We start from the raw sequence: 23,317 nt of genomic DNA, 5'->3' as shown, positions 1-23,317 counted from the left end.
TGGTCTTCTTTTCAACTGGTCTTTAGATGGTTATCTATTCAGATGGTTATCAATTCGGGTGGTGATCCATTCAGATGGTTGATTACTCTCTAATTTAGTTGTAATTTTGATGTGGTCGTGGGAGGGATAAGTGCAGCATCACCTATTCTGCCATTTTAACCTGATCCTTGTCTGACTTGTTTCGCTTCTCTTGGGGATCACAATTCTGTATTTCCTGTTTTCAATATTTGAAAAACAGTCATTTCCAATAAAAGGGCAATCTTGAATCATTGTTGGTTCATGATGCCCTACCCTTTCCTCACAAATCTCTGTTTGTAAAGGTTTCTTCCTCCCTGTATGAGAAAGAGAAGGATGACTAAATTGCTAGAAACTCTATCAAAACAGAAGCAGCTACTTAAATCTACATAACAACTTTACCCTTGTTTATTGTGCTTTGCCAAATAACCCTCCATAACTGAGAAATTATTTTTCCTCCCCCGTATCCAGAAGCTTTCTGAACACTTATTTTTATGTGGAATTATTTTAAAGTAACTTCCCAGACGTCAAGACATTCCACCATAAGTACATCAGGTGCATATTAAAAAAAAATAATAAAAGCACTTTCTTCTATAACTAAAATAACACTTTTTCTGCTACAAATATTGTATTAATTTTTTTGTATTACTTAATAACCAGTCCACATTTAAATTTTCCTTAATGTTCCCCAAATCATATATAATTACAAAACAGGATCCAATATGAGATCACACATTTCATCTGACTGCTAGTTTTTAAAGTCCTATTTAGTCTGGCTAGTCACATATTAATGGCATTGTCTTGCTGAAGAGACTGGCTCATAGTGATTTATCTGATTGTTGCCTGTGACATCATTTACCTTTTTCTTGTAAGTTGAAAATTAGATATAAAAGCTTGATTAGACTTAAACCATTTGGGTACAATACATCCTAGATGATGTGTATTATTTCATCAGAGAACTCATGATATCTCATTGACCACTAGTGGCATGCTGAGAGAGACCCCTGGGGGGTGGGGATACCATCTTGATCCCTCTGTTAGTGTTTCTGTAGCCCCATACAGATGTCCAGTTCCCCACCAATCAGTCTTTTAAGGGGGTCAACACCAGTTCTCTACCTGAATCAAAGATTGGATTGTTCTGGAGTTATTGTTTCTTGATTTTATTATTTTCTATATCTTATTTGGGGCATTCTTTATTAGCTGGGGCTACCTAGTTACCCTTGTAAGGGAGGAAAAATAACTTTGCCTGTACTCTTTTAGATTTCTGGCTAAGACTTTCCTGTAATATGATTAACAGGAGAAAAACCAACAAAAGTTTAATAACATGTACACCTCCTATATATATGTTGGACATCTGGGGAAACTGAGTAACTCTCCAAAATGGCCTAAACCTCCACCTTAAAAACCATCTCCAGATAAAGACAGACAAGATGTTGAGGAGTAGGGGGAGCCATTTGTGGGAAGTTATCAGGCAAAGCACAGCAAACAGGGTTGATTCAAATAGTTGTTTTCTCCGCTGGTAAGAGTCAGCCACCTTCCTCTTCCTGGTGCAGGACTCTACATAATAACCACACTCCCTTGCTTTTGTACAGAACAGTATATCTTGACACTCTTTCCAGAACAGTGTATTTCTACCTTTTTCTAACTTCTTATGTTAAATTCCCTCATCCATCATTTGAATAGTCTCACTAGTTTAGGGACTATGTAGCTTCACAAGGGTAGATAAAGCCAAGAAAAATGGGCTGTCAAGCTCCACCCACTCACTCACCTTTGCAAAATGGTAGCAACAAGGCAAACAGTAGCATCGTGTGCTCTGTGGGCAGCAGTCATAGTAACAATACCCTTGTCAGACCCCTTACCCGGTGACGTTTGAGACTGTGCTCCCAGAAAGCCTTCAGTCTGGTTTTCCAGTCCACCTAACATTTCTCTGGGCTGCCTGGGATCCTTTTAATAAATGCCTTTAGCTGCTTAAATGACCAGAGCATGTTTTTCTCACTTACAGCTAGAAACTCTGACACAAATATTCTTTATAAAAACATAATGATTGGACAATACTAGTGTAGAGAATGAGAAAAAAAAGAGTGTATTATCTGCCCTTACTTCATCTGTTATGAATTATCTTTGACCCACTCTCTCTTAACTTGTCCTCAACATTTTTTATCCTCATTTTATTCGCTTAAAATGGTGAAAAAGAAAGAAAAGAACAACTAAGATTTTTGAATTCCATGTTTTTCTTCTTTTGTTGTGAACCAGGATTATAATCGGAGATATTAAACTGAAGGTTAGTCCTCTGCCCAACACCTGCATTTTCCAGTATCCATTACTCTTCTCTTCTTTCTCTGGGAACAAAGATTACTCTGTGTATGACTGCATTCGGGATAGGAATGGTACAGAGAGGAGAGTTAAATTGAGTGTTGACTTTCGGGTTCCTATAGAGATTCTAATAAATTTCCCTCAACAGTGGAAGCATTAATCTTCATAATTTGATTTTCAGTTTCAAAGCCAGACATTTGAGGCTACCAAGACATTTGGTGATTTGGATTTCAGAAATCCAAAAATATTATCATTGAATATGTAAGGGTGGAAAACATTTTCCCTTCTTCCCTTCTAGGTTTTTGGCTTTCCTAGTAATCAAGTTGACATACGACAGATTATCAGGAGGAAAACAAATTTAATCACACACATACAGGAGCCCCACAATGAATGAGACTCAAAGGTAGTGGGCAGTCAAGGTGTATCTCTCATCCTGAGCCAAGGAGCAAAGAGTCAGGTCTAGAACTTCTTGGGAAAGAAGGACAATGCCTAGGGAGAAGAGAAGAGCTGATGTTTGGTAAACAGATATAGCTCTCCTGCTGGTACAGGCTCCCACTCTAAATTCTTTTAGGTAATTAAGAAGGGGGTAAAAACCTTTACCCAAGTCTGCTGGGTCTTAATTTCCTTCAGCTCAAAATAGTCTATATGCCAACATGGTACAATATGGGATGGTGTATTCTACTCCCCTTCAAATATCAGTTGTAAAATCAGGAGAACTCACATCCTAATGTTTATGCCAAAACACAAGAGCTGAGAAGATTAAAGGATGCCATAGGAGGGGTTTGGGTATGCTTCCCAGTCCTGAAGGCACTGAGGCTGAGGGGGTGAGTGGACCAGGAGAAGCCCTGGGGTGATGCAGGAGTATAGGAGAGAGCTTTGCGGATCTGGCTTCCCAGGAGCAGAGAAGCACAGAAGAAGCAGTCAATGAGGGACTATAAGGACAATTAACACCAGCAGCTAGTGTCCACAGAGAAGTGACCACATGGCAGATCCTTGCCCCTGATAGCATAGTCCTTGATATGTATCACTTAGCTCACTGCCTGGAAAATGGGAGCTAAGTCATAATGTCGCTCCTGTTGTTATCACTCTTCCTTTGAATAGGCAGGAGCACTCCTCAGACACTGTTGGAATCAAGCACTTACCCAATTACTACTGAAAAGAAGGACTGGCTAATTCCCAAGAGAGCATCAGTGCAGAAGGGCTCTGGGAACACTGAGATCTGGGAAAGTCAGCGTTGAGAATGGAGTGGAACATTGGATTCTGGGAAGCCGGGAGCCCTGCGTCATGCTGGTGACTTCAAGAGTCTCTGATATTAAAAGGATAGCAGTCAGGCTGCATAAGTTCAGGCAAAAAGAGTAGGAAAAGGGGGTACTCTGAGGCCTATGGCCAAGTGAGAAGACTTGGATATTCAGGCATCATGGAAACCTCACAGAATGATCTGGGTAAAGCATGGCGTAACCTAGACAAGGCTGTTAACCAGGGACTTGATTTTCTCCTCTTTCTCTCGTGCTTTTCTCTAGCAGAAGTGATCTTGGATGCTTTCCATGACTCCTCCGTTTCTGCTTAACCCTCTCCCTGAGACTGGGACCCCTCTGGGAGCCTCATTACTTCTGTGTTTCTTGTCTTGATCTGCCCGCCAATCTGTAGGGCTTGGACTGCTTTTTATGGTTAACATAAAAGTTTATTTTAAAAATGTGTGGAGATTTGCACTCCTTTCCTCATAAGAGAGTGTACACTGCCTCGAGACCAGGAGCCCACATTTTATGAGATGCTTTATATTATGTACAATGCAAACAAAGAAGACTTTTCAAATGTTAACTGACTGACATCAATTCTGATGACAATGCTCTTGACTCGCCTCAGCGTCATAGCTGAAAATATCAAACAGCACTAGGTGTACCAAACATGTTTGTTCTTCTTTCCCAAGAGGACTAGCTTGCATTTCTCTAAGCAATGTCACCTTAGTGGCTCACCAGAACGTAACCTTGTCCAATAAATTTGTCTGGCACATGACATCATAGAGGCTGAAGCTGATGACCTTTTGAACACACCAGGGTTTCTGGCTTTTCCCCTTGGCTCGAAGTTTTGGAGTGTTTGTTCATGTTTTCTTAACTTTGTCCCACATTGCCTTTTATTTAAAAACTTTGCACTGATTGGCAAATTAATGAGGCTTAATATAACTCTATGTGTAAAACACAGTACAACATTGACACCAAGCACGCTTTCCCAATATGAGCTACTCTTTTTTTTTTTTTTTTTCTTTTTGTGGCAGAGACAGAGAAAGTCAGACAGAGGGACAGCTAGGGACAGACAGGAAGGGAGAGAGATGAAAAATATCAATTCTTCATTGCGGTTCCTTAGTTGTTCATTGATTGATTTCTCATATGTGCCTTGACAGGGAGGCTACAGCAGACTGAGTGACCCCTTGCTGGAGCCAGTGACCTTGGGCTCAAGCTGGTGAGCCTTACTCAAACCAGATGAGCCCGCGCTCAAGCTGGCGACCTCGGGGTCTTGAACCTAGGTCCCCCATATCCCAGTCCAACGCTCTATCCACTGTGCCACCGCCTGGTCAGGTACACATGAGAAAGCAATATGAGCTATTCTTATGATCGATCTCCAGAGAAATAATTGTATTCATCCTTCTCTAATGTAACCATATGCCACACTATATGATAAAGCAATACCTGAGTTGTTGAACATGTCCCAGCTATTTTCCCTGCATTTCCTACTTTCCGAAGTGGTCACAATATTAGCAGAGGAAGAGCTACGTGAAAAGGAACTGCATTCTCTATGCATCATTCATGGCCTCCGGACGCAGATAAGGCTGGCCTAGTTTCCTGTTTCCTCAGGGACGTCTTACGCAGCCACATTCACTGTGACTGTTCGCAGTCGTGGCAGGTAGTATTTTATTCAGCCAAATCTAGACATCCACACAATCTTAAAACTTGATAAGAAAGCCAAAGTCCCTTTTGGAAAATTGATTTGCAAGAAATTTACTGTCTATTTGAGTAGTATGCTCATTCTGAGGCAGATCTCTAAGGGTTGTATGATGGGATTTAAGCCTATAAAATGTATAAGGGACAATTTCCTGTATGGAACATGCTTCTCCTTCAATCAAGGTCGTAATGTTACTTCTTTCTACCATAGAGCTGGAAATGAGGACTAGCAATGCCGCCCATGTGCGCCTCATCCCGGGCTTCTCAAATTTTTATCTATATCATAATCACTTGGGGAATGTGAGAAAGTCAGAATCCAGCGCCTCTCCATTTTCAGGTCCTCCTGCACACACAGATTCTAATTCACTAGGTCATGTAGCGGGTCCCCCAAGTCTGACTTTTTAACTAGGGCACCAGGTGACTCAGCAAGTGTACCGACCACAATTCGAGAAACGCTGATGAAGTCCATTCGCGGTCTTTCCTTCAGTGAGCATTTACTGAGCGCACGGGACAAAATTGGGCATCACAAACAAAAACTGTTCATGGAGTGTGTTAGAAGAATACAAAATACTGACGAAATAAAGTTTTCAAAGCATGTTCCCATCCACTGTTTCCTCTCCATGTGAGAAAGGCAGAGTAGCTGTTAGCATTTCCATTACACACACACACACACACACACACACACACACACACACACACACACACACAATTTGAGTAATTTCCCCAAGTTCCTATGGCTACTAGATGACAGACATGGCTAATATGCAGAACTTTGGACAGCTAAGGTTGGAAGGAGAAAAGTTATGATGATAAGTACACTAACCTCCCTGAAAAACAAAGACAGGAGGCTGTGCTTAGACGAATGTTCATTGCTATATCGGTCTAGAGAAAAATTGGAAACAATCTAAATGTTTATCAATAAGGATCTCGTTTTTTAAAAAGCAACAATCATGTATCCATACAATAGAATATTCTGTAGTCCTTCAAAGGGAAAAGGAAGATCTTTATGAACACTGAAAAATATTTTCTTGTATGCATGAGTTTAAAATGCTGAAAGGCCATTTGCTTCTTCACATCAAGAGAAAGAGACAGACTGAGCTCTAAAAGGGACAGATTATAGCTCTATTTCTTGGCACTCTGGTGAACAGGTGCTGTTGGGCCACTTAATCAGCAGAGGCTTCACTGGATCTTCCACGGAACAGTGTACAAGAGATAATTTCTCTAAATTAAGTTGTATGTGAATTTGAGAAGGATCTGGCATAGAAAGAAATAATTACATTGGGGTTGACAGCCACTGCTGGGGGTTTTTCTCTTTAGAATTATAATTGTTTTTAACTGTAATTATAATATGTACTATTTTATTTCAGATGGCATAATAGTATAATATCAATGTATGCATCAACATAATATAAAGGCATTAGTTTATGAGCCAAATATTATAAAAATAAAACCTAATATATTTTTTTAAAATAATAATTGTTATACACTGTTAAAGGGGAAAGCTTGTAGGAATTCTGTGGGAGAAGGTGAATCTTTGAATCTTGGAGGGCAAGAATTGGCTGGGAGGAAGGGGAAAAAAGCACATATTTGAAAAAAGAGGTTTACCAACTCATCACTTTAGAGCACATTAAGATGGTATTTTATTACTTTTTCTTGTATGCTTTTCAGATTTGAGTCATGTGCATTATCAATAGCATTCTACTCTCAGCCAGTCATTGTGTGCCTCTCCTGGGCAGGCCTAAGGGGACAAAGACAGCAAAACAAACTCCCTGTCCTGGCGAGACAACAATCTTAGCCTTTAGTTTTCAATGTGCAAAAAAATTCTGTTCAAAGTAAAACAAGCATAGATGCATTCCTCAAAAGATGGGCCTTCGTCCGCAAAAAGGCTTTTAGATGGCAGTCTAGTGTCTTTGGTGTCTGGTTTATTATTTTTAACAAGATCAAAGGCTTTCTACATTTGTCAATACTGAAATTACTTTTTTGAAAACAAAAGACTACTTTTATTTATTTATTTAATTCATGAAAACAAAGCCTAAAAGAAAACAACATTTTGAACAACTAAGGAGCCGCAACGAAGAACTGATGCTTCTCATCTCTCTCCCTTCCTGTCTGACTGTCCCTATCTATCCCTCTCTCTGACTCTCTCTGTCTCTGTCAAAAGAAGAAAGAAAGAAAGAAAGAAAGAAAGAAAGAAAGAAAGAAAGAGAGAAAGGAGGGAAGAAGGGAAGGAAGGAGGGAGGGAGAGAGAGAGAAAGAGAGAGAAAGAAAGAGAAATAGAGAGAGAGAGAAAGAAAGAAAGAAAGAAAGAAAGAAAGAAAGAAAGAAAGAAGAAAGAAAGAAAGAAAGAAAGAAAGAAAGAAAGAAAGAAAGAAAGAAAGAAAGAAAGAAAGAAAGAAAGAAAAGAAAGAAAGAAAAGAAAGAAAAGAAAGAAAAAGAAAGAAGGAAAGAAACATTTAATCCCTATAAGAGAGGCTTGTGACATTTCCAGGTCGTGTGCCCCCTTAAGAATCTGAGGAAAGCAAGGAACTGGCCTCTCATGCAATAGGCACCTGCGCATGAAATATCGCAATTTCGGGAGCCTCCAGACCCCAAACCCATCCATGAGCACCAACTGTCAACTACCAGTTCTGAAAGTTTGTTCTTTTCAAATGCAAACTTGGCACTATTTATTCAGCAAATATTTTTAGAGCATCTATACTATGCAAAAGTGTTGTCAGAAGCGGGGTAGCAGCCTGTGTTTACCGGGCTCTCCAGCTGATTGTGACGCACATTGAGGTTGGAGAGCCAGTAGCCTAAAACACAATAGCTGCGCTCAAGCCCGCCCTGCAGACGCTCTGATTGATATGGTCTTGAGTATGTATTAAAACCCCTCCAGGGCCCTGGCCGGTTGGTTCAGCGGTAGAGCGACGGCCTGGCGTGCGGGGGCCCCGGGTTCGATTCCGGGCCAGGACACATAGGAGAAGCACCCATTTGCTTCTTCACCCCCCCCCCTCCTTCCTCTCTGTCTCTCTCTTCCCCTCCCGCAGCCAAGGCTCCATTGGAGCGAAGATGGCCTGGGCGCTGGGGATGGCTCCTTGGCCTCTGCCCCAGGCACTAGAATGGCTCTGGTCTCGGCAGAGCGACGCCCTTGGTGGGCCGAGCGTCGCCCCTGGTGGGCGTGCCGGGTGGATCCTGGTCGGGCGCATGCGGGAGTCTGTCTGACTGTCTCTCCCCGTTTCCAGCTTCAGAAAAATACAAAAAATTAAAATAAATAAAAAATAAATAAAAATAAATAAAACCCCTCCAGGAAATTCTCATGGGCAGGCATAGTTGAGACGCCTTATTTTAATGTGCTCTCTGATTCCTGATAAATATATATAGTCCCCAAAGGAAGAGTATCTTTAACCTACAGCTAGCTACCTCCGGCTCAAGGAAGAGTATCTGTAACCTACACGGAGCTACCTCTGGCTCCCAGCACGCACAGGGGCGCTGCACTGGGAGCTTTGACGGCAGCCAGTGTGACCAGTCTTGCTTCATCCAGAGGGCACTTCCCGGTTGTGTTCCAGCGCTCCTCCTCCCTCCAGCTAACTTACTGTTCAAAAGCAGGAGCCCCAAGTCCTGCTTTGCAGTTAATTAATAAGTATTAATTTCTCTTTTAGAGTTGTTCTGGTGGAAAAGATCAAATACAATCTCTGAGTGGTCTGTATGAAGCTAGAGGACAGGAGATCCATTCTTGGGGTGGAGGCTTTCAACTTCCAATTGCTTTCCTTAGTGACTGATAGATCAATTTTTGTTACTGATCAGCTGCTCTGCTAACAAATTCTGGTAAGACACCTATTTCACAAGTAATGGAGAAATCTTTGTTTGGAAGAGTTTATAGTGTTTTGATCCACATGGGAGACAATTTTTGCAAGTCACTGTCCGCTGGAATTTCTGCCTGGAGTCTACTAATGTCAGATAAAAGACACTGCCTTGCCCAATCAAGGGATTTTAATTTAATAATGGAATATATATATATATATATATAAAATTTAAAAATAATAAATATCATTATTTTATTGAGCATTTATTATAAATGGACACTGTAGTGGATATATTGCATGCACTAGTTAATATATTATTTACAAGAATAATTCAGATAGGCCCTGGCTGGTAGTTCAGTGGATAGAGCATTGGCCTGGCGTATGGACGTCCCAGGTGTGATTCCCAGTCAAGTTACACAGGCGAAGTGACCATTTGCTTCTCTCCCCTTTCCTCTCCCCATTCTCTTTCTCTTCCTCTCCCATAGCCAGTAGCTTGATTGGTTTGAACGTGGCCCCAGGTGCTGATGATAGCTCAGCTGGTCCAAGCCCATCAGCCTTGAGTGCTAAAAATAGCTTGGTACTGAAGCATCGGCCCCAGATGGGGTGGCTGGGTGAATCACGTTTGGGGCATATGCAGAAGTCTGCCTCACTATCTTCCCTCCTCTCACCTAAAAAAAAAGAATAATTCAGTTATTATTCCCGTTCTGTAGATGTTGTTCAAATTCAAATACTCAGGATTCAAATCCCAGACCTTTCTGATTCCAGAATCTATGGACTTTTTACCATATTGCACTATTTTCCATCTTATTATGACACATTGAATCCTATTGTTTGTATGCTTCATAAATTACCATGAGTAAAGACTTATATGACAGAACTTCAAACTCCTTTTGCCAATGAACATTTAAAATGTTTGAGAAGGTAGCTGTACAATGCTCATCATCTGCCTGTTCTCATTATTAGAGCTGCCTCTGTTTTAAGCTAGTAAAATACTCTCATTCAATATTGGATTTATCTTGGCAGATGTATGAGAGCCTGCAGAATGGATTAACTCATTCACACGATCATCTATTACTGTATTAAAGTTACATAGAGCAAAATACTGCTCTAAGATTATCTGCTGTCAAGGAGAAAAAAAGCTAGCCATGTAGTTTAAGCAAGAGACTATACACTCAGGGCCTGATGTATATGATATTTCTTTATATTAATTGGCATAAACATACTTTGCCAAATCTTTACTTGGCTCAGTTACATGATCCTGACTTGACAACAGCTTGTGAGAAGAGAGAGTTTTAGATAAAAAATAAGTTTTTTGCCTGACCTGTGGTGGTGCAGCGGATAAAGCATCGACCTGGAATGCTGAGGTCGCCGGTTCGAAACCCTGGGCTTGCCCAGTCAAGGCACATATAGGAGTTGATGCTTCCTGTTCCTCCCCCCTTCTCTTTCCCTTCTCTCTCTCTCTCTCTCTCTCTCTCTCTCTCTCTCTTTCTCTCTCTTCCCCCTTCTCTAAAATGAATAAATAAAATCTTAAAACAAAAAGAATTTTGGGACATGAGCTATTTAACACCATGATTCTTACAAGGATTAGGAATTATAATGACTTATTTGGCTTGTAACAAAATACCCATACTGTGTTCCCTAGGCATAAGCAGTAGATGCAAAGTCTTTCTTTTAAAGAGTTTCCACATTTATCCATCTATTCTTTTAGAAGCTTGAAGGACTGTTTTACAACCCCCCCCTCCCACACCCAGTGAAGACATTTGGCCCCACAAGATTAATTACCTGTTTAGGTTTACCCGCAGGAAACAAACAGTTGTGAAGTTCTGCATTCTACCCATAAGCCTGTTTCACTGCCCTATGTTGCAAATCTGATTTATGAATGATAAATATATTTTTAATCCTCAGCTTTATCATGTTGGATTATAAAGGTGCATTTCATTATTTTTAAAAAATAGAATTAAAAAGGCCTGATTGGAGGAAAGAAAAGTTTCAAACAAAAATAATAAAAATAACTTTCACCCATATTGCTTTTTCTCACCACAACCATGGTCCCTAAATGCTCAGGCCTCGTGTTGGCCTGGAATTGCCACATTTTCAAGAAAGAGATATTATGCTTGTTAGGAACATCAGTTTTTCCAACCACAAATGAATGTTGATTTATTACATCAATGAACCTTTTCAGAAAATTAGCATTTTGAATTCATAAAGTATTTATTAGGTCAGGTATAGGCAAAAAGAGAGATACTTAAATTTATCAAATGTTGTATCTAATGCCACTGTCATTTATTTGCATTTTGTTTATGGAAAAGCAATGTTAAAATAACTTTTAAAGTCTAATACAATATTTTTAATAGTAGTGAAGAGGAAGACAATTTATATAGTTATCATTCAAATAAATTAATGTAAAATCATTTGATAAAGTATTGATATCTCTTTAAAAGCAGAAGAAGCATTATTCAAATAAATTTTAATAATATGGGAAATGTTCACAAAATAATTCTAAGAGAAAAAACAAGGTATAAAATTTTTCCCAATGAACAAATACACAAAATATTAGAAAGTAATATAGTAGAATATTAGCAGTACTTAAATATGGGAGATAAGGTTGTGGGTAATGTTCATTTTATTCATTTTTTTAAAATAAATATTTTACAATGGGCACATATTTATAGTTAATAAAAAGAATTATTTTGGTCCATCAGCAGGAAGAAAATTTTGAAAAATCTGACAAATTTTCCAGTAAGTACCTAAGAATTGCTTAATTGAAATGATAAATGTCCCCAATCAGTCTTATTAGAGATATTCATGTTTGAATGTAAAACGTTCGTGGAAGTAAATCTATTTTATAGAGAACCACAGGTTCCTAATATCTTCCTTGGGGAGTTTGGTCTTATTTTTATTTTTTTAATTTATTCATTTTAGAAAGGAGAGAGAGAGGGAGAGGAGAGAGAGACAGAGAGAGAGAAGGGGGAAGGAGCAGGAAGCATCAACTCCCATATGTGCCTTCATCAGGCAAGCTCAGGGTTTCGAACCCGAGAGCACAGCATTCCAGGTTGACACTTTAGCCACTGTGCCACCACAAGTCAGGCAGGGAGTTTGGTCTTATAAGACATTGGTTTGTGTATATGTATTGTTTTCATGCTAGAAAAAGAAGATGCCTGGTATAAAGTACGTTCTTAATAAATATTTGTTGAATAAATGATGAACGAAAAAATGAATGGCTAGGAGATGATCTCTCAGATTGTGATAAGTGAAGAGGTCATCCTTTCCCCACTTTTTTTTTTACCATTGCAATCTTGAATTCTTTTTTCAATCAGTCAGAAAGTATGTGCGTATGCATTTTTTTCTAAAAATATTTTTAAACATGATTTTCTCTAAGACTTTAGGAGGATTTGTTTTACTTGCTTATAACAGCATTACGAATTCAACTAATACTAAAACTACCTGTGTCTTAATGAGGGTGTGACATTTTTCTGTCAATATTGCAAAGAAAGCATCAGACCTTGAACTTGCGTACAATTGTGTGAAAGCCTTGAAAACAGTAGAAGTTCCTCCCTATAGCACAAACCTTCCTGGGTGTTCCCCTGGAATAGAGCCTGGCAATCAAGTCCACAGACATTACATGGTAATGCCACTCATAGCTCTGCTTCTAACTGCCTTGTTGGTCAAACTTTGAAGCTCTGGAAGTACTAGGTTCAGACGCTAGACCTCAGTGTGCATAAAAAGCAACAGATATTCCCAAATCTGAGGAAAGAGCAGTGTTTAGGTCCACCCTACTGAGCAACCACCTACTCTTAATGAAAGTTGCATTTTTATACGAGGTGCTTTGTGGCTGTTCCCCAGTCCCTATTTTGCATTGATTTTCACAATCAATTTAGAGTCTCTTTTTTCAACCAATACAAATTAATCAGCCCTATAGCATTTCAAAAAAAAAGGACTATATAAAAATATTTTAAATTTTGTTTTTCCTCTATGCTTTCAGACTCTCAAGAATTTGAAGGTGCTTTTAAGCAACACATAAAATATAAATTATATAAATCAGGATCAGATAAAATGAAGGTGAAATACACATACAGACACACAGACACACACAATACTGTTCAATATTATTGGCTAGAGCTGGAACACAAATTTGGCTTTGAACTTCTTGGAAAATATAGTCTAAAATAAAAGTCAGTTGCATTAGTATTCATTATCCAAAAGAAAAAAAACTTAAGTTTTTCAGGCCAAGCAAAGATTTTATAGCCCTTAGTTCTGAAAGAATTACTTAAATACAGCATGGAAGGAACACTTAAATACAGAGTGAGACAAAAGTCAGTTTACAGTTCTGAGTACTTAAAAGAGAGTTTATTCTTATATTGTTACTTCTTAATTATTGTATTATTTTCCATACAAAACTGTAAACCTACTTTTGCCCCACCCTGTGCATGGTACATAAGGACCTCAATAACATTTCTACAGCAAATATAGGTGTGAATTTCATAGACTGGTTCCTGTAGTCTTTCCAGTAATATTAATTTCACGACACTAAAAAACAACTCAGGGAGATCAGTCTGCAGTGAATCAAAACAGTGCTAAAGGATGTCACTTTCTTGAATTTTGGTTCAAACCCTGAGTAAAACCTTCTTTAAAACATCACAATGGATGGATAGCTTAACCTTACATCATTTATCTGTCAATAGATATAAATATAAAGTGTCATTTATTGAAGGAGCTTCCAGTCAAATACTTTAAGATTAACCAAAGTTGGTGTTGCTATTCTTTAATAAAATCATGGGTTAAACCAGTGGTAGTCAACCTGGTCCCTACCGTCCACTAGTGGGCATTCCAACTTTCATGGTGGGCGGTAGCAGAGCAACCAAAGTATAAATAAAAAGATAGATTTAACTATTGTAAGTTGTTTTATAAAGATTTATTCTGTCAAATTTAGTGAAAATCCAACTTAAGTTACTTAGTAAGTAATTATTATTATATGCTTTAACTTGCTGTAACTCTGCTTTATAAACTTCATAAAGTAAAGTTACTTCCCTACTTTATAAATCGCCATTACTGTGGAACCGGTGGGCGGTTAGAAAATTTTACTACTAACAGATACAAAAGTGAGTGGTAGGTATAAAAAGGTTGACTACCCCTGGGTTAAACCAATCCTTCCTGATAAAACTTTCTTCCTTGTTGACAAAGGTACTTGTAAACAAAGTTAGAGTTTTATTGGAACAACAATTTTGTAACTACTTTGGGAACAAATTTTTTAAAATGCATTTTAATGATATCAACTTGTAACATTTGATGTTTGCATAAGGTAAACCTGTAACCAAGTAAGACAAAATAATTTGAAATTATCCAATGAAATAATAACATTTGGACTAACAATAAGCCTCCTCAATTAGCTTCATCAATTGCAGTGAGGCCTTGGGCAAGTTAGCCAGCTTCTCTGAGTTCATTTTCACTTGGAGAAGTGGGAATATATAACCGAAGATCAAAGATTAAGTGTCGAAGATAAGTTAAAAGTTTATTGTACTTTATAAAATGCCAAGCAAATGCTTCAAATTATCATGACTTCTGTTAAAGTTGTATAAATGACTATCAGAACTTTGTTTAGACTAAAAGTTCTGACTATAACCCTAATAATTTCCCCTTAAAGTCTTTACTCATTCAGCCTGACAAGTATTTGAGTGCCTACCAAATGCTCTTGGTGGAGCAAAATGGAAACAGAGGGGTTTAGCATGCAGCATCTAAAACAATGTGTTGTCAGATGGCACGATGAGTGGCTTTGACAGTAACTGCTCTGCAAGTTGAGAGTTATTGGAACAGAATGTCATAGGTTGATGAGAAGTCTTCTCAAAGGAGTAAGAAACCTTAGACTGTTTTTTCTTCTTCTTCTTAATCAAGCCCTTTGTTATTTTGTCATGTAGTTTTAATTAATAAGTATGTACAACTGATAAAATGTTTGAAGAAGAATTTTAAAAATTGCCCCAGAATTGAGAGCTGTATTTCAGTTGACATGTGAGATGAAATCTTATTGCCTGGCTCAGATTTTTAAAAATTAATTAATTAATTAATTTTTTACAGAGTCAGAGAGAAGGATAGATAGGGACAGACAGACAGGAACGGAGAGAGATGAGAAGCATCAATCATCAGTTTTTTGTTGTGACACCTTAGTTCATCATTGATTGCTTTCTCATATGTGCCTTGACCATGGGCTTTCAGCAGACCGAGTAATCCTTTGCTCAAGCCAGCAACCTTGGGTCCAAGCTGGAGAGCTTTTGCTCAAACCATGTGAGCCAGCGCTCAAGCTGGTGACCTCGGGGTCTCGAACCTGGGTCCTCCACAACCCAGTCCGACACTCTAGCCACTGCGCCACCACCTGGTCAGGTGCCTCATTCAGATCTTAAAAGATAATGAGGTTTGGTAAATTCAGATGTTAAATGCTACTCAAGAACGATTATTCCCAAGTGTTTCCTAAAAACAAACATTCACAGCACAGCTAATTTTAGGCAACATTTAGTCCTCCGCCCTCCCAACAGAACATTGGCCTCTACAATCCTAGTAATGCACACATCTCCTTGAACCAGTTACTTACAGTATAAACTGATTTATGCATTTCGTAATCATCTCTTAATTGTTAGCATCAAATAAAGTAGGTAGGAGTGTGTCACGGCCTTAATTTAAAAGGATGTTTTTAAATCCCTCTTTCCAAAACAAGCTTTCACCTAACCCAGTGATTTTCAACTTCCAGTCTGCAGACAGGTGCTGGTTTGCCATAAATTTCACGCCGGTCTGCTCAAGAGTTAACCATTCTGACGTTGTATGAAGATTATAGAGTCTATAATCATTTGGTTTATAATCTTTGAAAAGTACCAGCTTGTGGACTGGCAATTGAAAAACAGTAACCTAAACAATCCTGAGGAAATAAAATCCCTAACTTACATGTGCAAAGACCATATCATAATTATAATGAATGTCAATATAAAATCCATCACAACATTGTAACAAACTTTTGGTAATTAAAAGCAAAATGCACTGTTCAATTAGCTATTTTGAAAAATCCAGCTAACACAATAAAATATACACAAGTAAATATTTATACTATTCATTAGTACATATAATAAATACATGTAGGGAAAAAAACATTTATTTTCCACTTTAATATTTGTAGTAATTTTTCTGGCTTGTTTAGAGTTGAATAACTTGTAGGAAAGAGAGCTAACTAAATGCATTAATACCATAAATAACATGATGTTCATGAGAATTTTTAACTTAGTTAAGTTCATTTAAGACACACAGCAGCTTAACAACATCATCTGATTTTTTTTTTAAGTGAGAGGAGGGGAGATAGTGAAACAGACTCCCCCACATGTGCCCCGACCAGGATCTACCCAACAACCTAGTCTGGGGTTGATGCTGGAATACCAAGCTATTTTTAGAGTCTGATGCTTACATGCTCAGACCAACTGAGCTATCCTCAGTGCCCGGGGCCATCTCAAACCAATCTAGCCACTGGCTATAGGAGGGAAAGGGGAGAAAAAGGGGAGAGAGAGAGGAAGAGAGAGAGAAGCAGATGGTTGCTTTTTCTGTGTGTCTTGAGCAGGAATTAAACCTGGGATGTCCATATGCTGGGCTGATGCTCTATCCACTGAGCCACCAGCCAGGGCCAACATCATATAATTTTATTTGAGGTTGTCAAATATATATCTATTCCTTAAAAATTGTCAGCACTTTTAGTTACTATGTTATTGGAAGGCAACACAGCAACATTTTCTTGAATGATTTGATATTTTAGACCTCTCACTCAGATTGACCTTTCTCCAAGTTAGTGTGAATTGATGAGCTGGTACTGCATGTGCATAGCCATTTATATGACAACTGCTCATCCTAAACCAAAAGAATAGATTGGGCTTACACGGAAAATGAGGTCTTGCTCAATGCAGCAATTCACCTGCAGGAGACACCATGGTAAAGCTGGTCGGTACACACTGCTTTCTTTCCTCTTCTCAACCTTATCTGTGTTTATAAGGAAGTAAATACCAGTTGATGAGTTTAATTTCTCAGAGTTAACAAAAATGTTTAGCAAAATATACTTTATATATAGTTATATATGTATTATTTATAACATAATTGATCAACAAAGGACTAATAGCCCTAATATAAAAGACATTTTTTTATTTTTTATTTTTTTAATAATTTTATTTTTTTAATGGGGCAACATCAATAAATCAGGATACATATATTCAAAGATAACATGTCCAGGTTATCTTGTTGTTCAATTATGTTGCATACCCATCACCCAAAGTCAGATTGGGCCCTGGCCGTTTGGCTCAGTGGTAGAGCATCGGCCTGGCGTGCAGAAGTCCCAGGTTCGATTCCCGGCCAGGGCACACAGGAGAAGCACCCATCTGCTTCTCCATCCCTCCCCCTCTCCTTCCTCTCTGTCTCTCTCTTCCCCTCCCGCAGCCAAGGCTCCATTGGAGCAAAGATGGCCTGGGCGCTGGGGATGGCTCCTTGGCCTCTGCCCCAGGCGCTAGAGTGGCTCTGGTCGTGGCAGAGTGACACCCCGGAGGGGCAGAGCATTGCCCCCTGGTGGGCAGAGCGTCGCCCCCTGGTGGGCGTGCCGGGTGGATCCTGGTCGGGCGCATGTGGGAGTCTGTCTGACTGTCTCTCCGTTTCCAGCTTCAGAAAAATACATAAAAAAAAAACAACAAGGTCAGATTGTCCTCTGTCACCTTCTATCTAGTTTTCTTTGTGCCCCTCCCCCTCCCCCTTTCCCTCTGCCTCTCCCCCCTCCCCCCGTAACCATCACACTCTTTTCATTGTCTCTTAGTCTCACTTTTATGTAAAAGACATTTTTAAAAATCATTGAGGAGTTGGGGAGGAAGAGACAAAAGATGGATAAAGGAACTGATGAAAAATTTAAAGAGCAAGTATATATGGCAAATGATAAAATGTGATAATGAGAGCTGTCAGAAGAGGGAGTTACAAACAAGGGAAAACAGGTTAGAATAAATTTTTTTTCATCCTGTATGCACATGAGCGAGAGAAAGAGAGAGAGAGAGAGAGAGAGACAGGAGGGAGAGAGATGAGAAGCATCAACTCATGGTTGTGGCCCCTTAGTTGTTCATTGATTGCTTTCTCATATGTGCCTTAATGGGGGGAGGGGAAGTGCTAGTCGAGCCAGTGACTCCTTGCTCAAACCAGTGACCTTGGGCTCAAGCCAGCAAACATGGGGTCATGTCTATGATCTCATGCCCAAGCCGGTGTGCCTGCATTCAAGCTCATAAGTCCGCATTCAAGCCTTCGACCTCGGAGTTTCAAACCTGGGTCCTCAGTGTCCCAGGCCAATATTCTATCTACTATATCATTGCCTGGTCAGGCCAGAATAAATCCTTGAATTCTATGGCATTGGATTAGAGAGCCAGTACACTCCATTATGCTCTAATCAGTAAAAACTTGTGATTTTTATTATAGTTTCAGATGGATAAGTACAAGAATAGAAATGTGTGTGTGTGTGAGTGTGTGTGTGTATGTGTGTGTGTGTGTGAGTACACATGTATTTTCTAGCTCTGTCTGCTGAAAGAGTGCAGAAGCAATGGATTCCAGTCCTAATGGGCACTCCCGGCACCCCTTCTTAAATAAATGGAACCAGGGCTCCTCTGACCAATGGTTAGTACCAGGGTGCTCTGAGGGAAAGTACAAGATGAAAGTACAAGATAGGATAAGCTTGGAACACCTCGTGGGAGTTGTTTAACAAAAAGATACAGGAGTCCATTTGAAACATTGGCCAAATCTGGAATAATCTGAGAAGCAAAACAAATAATGATAATGTCTTAGCACATACAGCTATAACAAAATAACATAAACTGAGTAGATTAAACAATAGAAATTTATTTCTCACAGTTTTCTGTAGTCTAAGATCAAGGGACTGACAAGGTAGGTTTGATCCAAGGCCTCTGCTTTTGGCTGGTAGTAGGCCATGGTCTCATATTGTGCCCACATGACCTCTGCATTATGTGGAAAGAGAGCAGGCTCTGTGGTGTCTTCCTTCATAAGGGCAATGATCCCATCACGAGGGTCACACCCTCACGACCTCATCTAAACCTAATATGTACCTCCACCTCTCAAAGGTTTCCATCTCCAAATACCATCAATATTGAGGAGTAGGGCTTCAACGTGTGATTTTGGATTATAACCCATAGAATAAAATAAGAATATATGAGACCATGGTAATGTTAATAATTGAATAAATAAGTGGGGTAGAAATAAAAGCTCTTCCTTAGTGTAGAATCCCAACTAATAAATGTTAAAAAATGATAGAAATAAACAAATACCAATTGGCAAATATCACAGTAAGAAATTATTTTAGTTAAGAGTCATAAATGGATGCTGAATTTAGTGGGTTGAAGTATAACAAGAAACAGGATAATACATAGTATTAAAATACCACCCCCTCGGGCCCTGGCCGGTTGGCTCAGCGGTAGAGCATCGGCCTAGCGTGCGGAGGACCCGGGTTCGATTCCCGGCCAGGGCACATAGGAGAAGCGCTCATTTGCTTCTCCACCCCTCCGCCGCGCTTTCCTCTCTGTCTCTCTCTTCCCCTCCCGCAGCCAAGGCTCCATTGGAGCAAAGATGGCCCGGGCACTGGGCATGGCTCTGTGGCCTCTACCTCAGGCGCTAGAGTGGCTCTGGTCGCAATATGGCGACACCCAGGATGGGCAGAGCATCGCCCCCTGGGAGGCAGAACACCGCCCCTGGTGGGCCTGCCGGGTGGATCCCGGTCGGGCGCATGTGGGAGTCTGTCTGACTGTCTCTCCCTGTTTCCAGCTTCAGAAAAATGAAAAAAAAAAAAAAAATACCACCCCACAAGATACTTATTAATTACCAAGAAAAAAATAGTAACTGTACAGTGGAGAATTCTGACAGATCTTTAACCAAGTGGTCCAATTCAACATCAACAGTAGCAGGAGAGTGGACATCACATTCCTTATAATGTGATACATTGAGAAGTATACAATATTACTTTTGTGGTATTCTTACAAAAATGCAAAACTTGAGTTTAATCTTCCCTTAGACCTGTGGTAGTCAACCTGGTCCCTATTGCCCACTAGTGGGAGTTCCAGCTTTCATGGTGGGCAGTAGCGGAGCAACCAAAGTATAAATAAAAAGATAGATTTAACTAGAGTAAGTTGTTTTATAAAGATTTATTCTGCCAAACTTGGCAAAAATCCGACATAAATTACTTGGTAAGTAATTATTATTATATGCTGTAACTCTGCTTTATAAATTTTATAAAGTAAAGTAACTTCCCTACTTTATAAATCACCATTGCTGTGGAACTGGTGGGAGGTTAGAAAATTTTACTACTAACAGAGATACAAAAGTGGGTGGTAGGTATAAAAAGGTTGACTACCCCTGCCTTAGACAAATTGGGAGACTCTTTAAAAGTCCAAAGTTCACAGAAGATGGCCTGACCTGTGGTGGCGCAGTGGATGGGGCATTGACCTGGAAGTGCTGAGGTCGCCAGTTCGAAACCCTGGGCTTGCCTGGTCAAGGCACATATGGGAGTTGATGCTTCCAGCTCCTCCCCCCTTCTCTCTCTCTGTCTCTCCTCTCTCTCTCTGTCTCTCTCTCCTCTCTAAATGAATAAATAAAAATTAAAAATTAAAAAAAAAGAAACATAGCCTCTAACGGAAGTGAGTCATGTCACCCAAATAAAGAAAAAAAAAAAAAGAAAAAAACAAACAAACCAAAGTTCACAAAAGACAAAATAAATAAATAAACAAGTAAATAAATAAACAAAAAGAAACAACTGGGTAACTGTACCAAATTAAAAGAGACTAAGAAGACATGACAAGTTCATGCAATCTGTGATCCTAGATTCATCCTGGGTCAAAGGTAATGTCTACATAGTATACTTTGGAGTCCCACATAACAGAAAGCACTGAGTAAAATGGATTTTAGTAAATATTTATTGAATGATTACTTATTAAAGAATCTAGACAGGTAGAGTCATCTGCCTTCACTGGTCCCCCTCTCCCTACGTAGAAATACATGTTTTGAACCACCCATGGAGTATAGGTGTGCACTTCGGTGTATTGCAGGAATTCTGACATATGTGAGTGACGTTATAGTACATAGGTCATAAAAATTGATCAGTTGACTTGCTGCCAGGTAAAGCTGTTTCATAATCTCAAAGGGAACTGACTTATTTGTTCTTGACTCCAGAGAACTAGCGAGCCAGCCTTCTGGCTCACACGCCCTCAGTTCACATCTTCGGAGGGTCCACCCAGAGACTTGATATCTTGTCTATTTCTTCTTTGGGGAAACGTCACTGGAAAGATCTTACATTCGACTTCCCACTGTATTTTGCCTGAGTAATCTCAAGAGTCTACCTGTAAATTTTCAGTTTCCCCAATGGTAGGTTAGGTTTCTAAGATCATCTTTTTTAATGAAAACAACTAAAAATACTGGGCAAAACTCATCTAAAGGCAGTGATGACCTAACATGACAGTCAAGAATTATGAGGCTAAAATTTAAATGCAAAGTAGGAAGCCCAAATGGTAAGCTGGAACAGAAACGGCTTTTGCTCTGGGACATTTGATGATTCTGGTAAATTTTAATTTTTGTTTTCATAGCTTCATGGAGTCAAGTGGACAGAAATAAAAACTCAGGGTGTATAAAAAGCTCAGAACTGAAGAGTGCACCTAAAATAAAAAAATTTGTGACCCTAAGAGGCTAAATGTTCAAAGTTAACCAGCTTTCACAATAGTTTGTTTCCAAGTTTTAATTCCAAAGTGGTGTGGAGAACCCTAGCCTCTGAATTTGGTTTAAGGTAGCCCTATACTTGTTTTGCCCTTATGTGCCCGGAAACCATGCAGATCTTTTCTGGAGCAGGGTAATTTCATCATATCCTCACATTATGCCTGGAAAATACAGGGCCGGGCAAAAGTACAGTTGTTCATATGGAAAATAATACAATAATTAATAAATAATAATACAAGCATACACTCTGTGTTTTGTGTACTCACAGCTATAAACCTACTTTTATGCCACCATGTATTTTCATTAACGATGAACAGCACAGAAAAAAAAAGATGATCTGGTATTTTAAAAAACAAGTCACTATACAGTATGTATTATAGAATTGTACACCTGAACCCCATATCATTTTATTAACCAATATCACTCCAATAAGTTCAGTAAAAAATAAAATAAAGTATGTTAAAAAGAAATCATCCTTATAAAGAAACAATAAGAACAGTGATAGGCCTATAAAGATTTGAAACACTAAAATGACCAGATACAGAGTACAATCTGAGTATATTTATTACGTAAAGCAATAAAAGAAAACTTAGATATAACTATAAGGGGAGGGCAACCATATTCCCAAAATTAATAATATAATAATTGGTACTGAGAATTCATGTGACACAAGAAACTGATGAGTTACCTGGGGATACTGAAGCTAAACAACGGAGGATCCAAGAAATACATGACAGTCAAGAGGCTGTATTTTACTTGCTTGAAGGGTTGTGATCAATGGGTCAAATAACAGGAAAGCAATCTCCACTTGATAGAAGAACTTTCAGGTGTTAGAGTTTTTGTTTTTTTTTTAAATCCAGGCAATGAAATTCGAAAGGTAGAAAATCTCTATTGATTAATTTATAAACTTATTAAAAATTTTAGTAGGACTTTTTTTTTTTGGAATCTAACAATTTATTCTAAGTACACAAAAGAGTAGAGGCCCTTGAATAACTAAATAATTTCGTAAAAGAAGAACAAACATGTCGCTCTTGTCCAAGGAATAGTGAGCTATATTATAAATCATGATAATAAAACAGTGTGGACTTGGTGCATCCACAGGAAACTGAGCCAGTGGAACAGAAGAAAGAGCCCAGTGATGCTTCTGTGCGTTCAAGAGAACTTGGTGTATAATGAAGATACCACACTTGAATGAATGGGGCTAAATGGATGGACTATTCAATGCATGTTGTTTAGAAAACCAATGGATTGTATAGGAAAAAATACAGTTGGAAAACTTTCACAATACAGCAAGAGGTGTGCAGATGGATTAAAGAAGTAAATGTGAAAGATAAGCTCTAAAGCAGGGGTCCCCAAACTTTTTACACAGGGGGCCAGTTCACTGTCCCTTGTGGAGGGCCGGACTATAAAAAAAACTATGAACAAATCCCTATGCACACTGCACATATCTTATTTTAAAGTAAAAAAACAAAATGGGAACAAATACAATATTTAAAATAAAGAACAAGTAAATTTAAA

At 39.0% G+C, this 23,317-nt stretch overlaps 1 protein-coding gene and 1 long non-coding RNA gene across 3 annotated transcripts in view; one reads left to right on the top strand and one right to left on the bottom strand.

Annotated features, from left to right (window-relative positions):
• The window catches only part of ARG1 (arginase 1), a 41,848-nt gene that overhangs the window by 425 nt on the left and 18,106 nt on the right, over positions 1-23,317 (top strand). The window lies entirely within an intron of this gene.
• On the bottom strand, positions 7,682-8,752 carry LOC136397214 (uncharacterized). The gene is made up of 3 exons (XR_010749853.1): positions 8,692-8,752; positions 8,543-8,649; positions 7,682-8,133 (listed from the first exon to the last, which is right to left on the bottom strand). It is a non-coding gene; the product is annotated as an uncharacterized lncRNA (long non-coding RNA).

Source organism: Saccopteryx leptura, chromosome 3 (genome assembly GCF_036850995.1).
Source record: "Saccopteryx leptura isolate mSacLep1 chromosome 3, mSacLep1_pri_phased_curated, whole genome shotgun sequence".
In the NCBI taxonomy this organism is placed as follows: Eukaryota; Metazoa; Chordata; class Mammalia; order Chiroptera; family Emballonuridae; genus Saccopteryx; species Saccopteryx leptura.
The sequence above is the reverse complement of the archived record's forward strand: the minus strand, read 5'-3'. Positions and strand labels throughout refer to the sequence as shown.